Below are 2,902 nucleotides of genomic sequence, written 5' to 3'. Positions count from 1 at the left end.
TGACTTTTAGTCAAACTTAACCAAACTTTTAATGCAATCTTCCTAACATGCTTTTATACTTGTATCTTGCATGAAACTTGACAATTTGCTTCACATGCTACATAATCGAGTCGTGTCGAGCCATAGGACTAATTGAACACATTTCACCCGACCTTGTGTCGTAACCGGTTAATTGATATAACTTACTTGTTTAGGTCAAGGCTAAGCAACTTTCATGCACACGTTTACTTGTTGAAGTACTTTTATACTCGTGCACTCGAGGTGAGATCATAGTCCCACTTTTACTCTTTTTGAACTTACATTTGGGATGAGAAAACATAAACATTTCTTTACTAAGTGAACACAAGTACAGGAAAAACAAACATTCTACATACGAGTTTAGAACAAAATCCTCAATTCGATTATCATTAGTTACACTTGCCGGGTGTAAGCGAGAACTTATGTTGTATGGATCCATATGGGTTTGACAAACCCTCATTCAAACGGTTCGCTACCGTTTACGAATGAAATATATTTTCGAGAAACAGTGTATGTTCTAGCACTAAGTGATGGGGTTCAATGGAAGGAAATGTTAAGTATTGATAATTGGGTGCTCGTGAAACAAACTTTTGGAATGTATTACTATTATTTCATTGATGCAAATCTTGTGGTTCACTTGTACTTACTTACTTAAACCTATGATTTCACCAACGTTTTCGTTGACAGATTTCTATGTTTTTCTCAGGTCATGCACGATATGTGAAACATGCTTCCGCTTACCATTTGATACTTGCATCCGATGTCGAGTATACATGCATTTCATGGAGCGTCTTTTGACTTTACTTTAAACCGTGTCGCCTAGATTTCAATCGTACTTATAACGTTGTAACTTAACTTTTGGTTGAACAATCCTTGTAAACTTTGAAAAAATCTTTATTTTGAAATGAAGGCGACATATTTTGGTCAAACGTTATCTTAAAGACTTATAATCAGGTAATGGGACCCACGTAGCCGACGCCGTCACTTGACGATTTGTCGGGGTCGCTACAAAGCAAAACTGAAGAGGAATGCCAGGTGGAAGTTGGTTGCGCAAGCAAGGAGCCAACCACCCGTAACAAACCAAACACCACTCATGCACCTTTACGGTAAGACATCCCCGAAACCACGCCAACTAGTAGCCACCATCCAAGCTCAAATGCAAGGAAAGCCGCCACTAGCCAAAATGACCCCAAGATGCACCGAACGATGCGAAAAACCTTAAATCGCTGTGAAACAAAACACATCAATATACGCAACCGTTCCATATCGCAAGCACACGTTTCAAGCCTAACAAGTCACGTCATCTCGTTGGTCACACTCACAATCCAATCGTAACGCAACATTCAAAGAAGAACAAGCAATACAATCGGACCGACCGTGCAAGCCTAATGAGGAGACCCGTTAATCTTAAAACGATGATCAAAGCTGAGCCAAGATCAACAAGCAACATGACATGGCCACAAATATTAACGAGCATCATCCACAACACACATTCACGAAACCAAACCCACATTCACGAAACCTACAGCACATTCACGAAAGCCGGCATGCCACCAAGGAGGGTCCAGCATCGACGTGTGGTGGGCTTTAGCTTCTCGAACGTCAATACTCCGGGATCCTCGCCCGCTTTTAGGCTTTTTTAAGCCAAAAAACGAACTCCCCACCGAGGAGAAGGGGTAATTCCGGTCGGGAATGGAGTATATTGGCACACAGTAGTCGAGAACAAATTTCGACTAGTGACTCAGCTCGCACGCCCTCGTCCAGGAACACCCAGTCCCCTATATATACATATTGCACAAAAAGTGAAGTGACAGGAACAGACATTGATTTTCTGAGGAATCATAATTTTTCAAAATCACGGCGTCGTGCTTGATTTAGCTTGGCAATGGGCTAAAAATCCAAGTCGCGACTTAGATTTAGCTTGGCAGTGGCCTGGAAAACCAAGTCGCGACTTGGTTTGCTAGGTGACGACCAGGCCGTGGCTATTATTTCTCGGTCACGACTTGGTTTTCGGGGCCACGACTTGGTGTTTGGCTTCGTGTTATAGGGTCACTCGTTACTCGTAATCGCTCTCCGGCTTCGCTAGGCAACCTCTAGTAGCATGCACTTTCCGACCCAACATCTGGGTACCAGGGCATGGAGTGGACATGGTACCCCCTATATATACATATTGCACAAAAAGTGAAGTGACAGGAACAGACATTGATTTTCTGAGGAGTCATAATTTTTTCAAATGCACGACGTCGTGCTTGATTTAGCTTGGCAATGGGCTATAAATCCAAGTCGCGACTAAGATTTAGCTTGGCAGTGGCCTAGAAAACTAAGTCGCGACTTGGTTTGCTAGGTGACGACCAGGCCATGGCTCATATTTCTCGGTCACGACTTGGTTTTCGGGGCCACGACTTGGTGTTTGGCTTCATGTTATAGGGTCACTCATAACTCGTAATCGCTCTCCGGCTTCGCTAGGCAACCTCTATTGCCTTGCACTTTCCGGCCCCTTGTCTGGGTACCAGGGCATGGAGTGGACATGGTACCCCCTATATATACATATTGCACAAAAAGTGAAGTGACAGGAACAGACATTGATTTTCTGAGGAGTCATAATTTTTCATACAGTGCTCAAATCATGTCGGATCGACCCGAAATTTTGCACGACTCTTACGTTTGATGAAACAAATTGATTCTCGGGTTCCGAAGTTTCATTGGCATGTCATTCTGAGCTGCGGAGTTCGGGCTAGCCTTGGTTTCCGGCGACCGAGGTGCGCCTGATGGTTAAAGTGCGCATGAAGTGATTTGGGTTTCCGTGAAACCTTGTATAGTTGGTATGTACGTTGTATGGTCTTGATGTCGAAACCAGCTTTCGACCACCTCATCCGACACTTAA

The sequence above is a fragment of the Rutidosis leptorrhynchoides genome, chromosome 11, assembly GCF_046630445.1.
Source record: "Rutidosis leptorrhynchoides isolate AG116_Rl617_1_P2 chromosome 11, CSIRO_AGI_Rlap_v1, whole genome shotgun sequence".
Lineage (NCBI taxonomy): Eukaryota > Viridiplantae > Streptophyta > Magnoliopsida > Asterales > Asteraceae > Rutidosis > Rutidosis leptorrhynchoides.
This window is presented reverse-complemented; position numbering follows the sequence as displayed.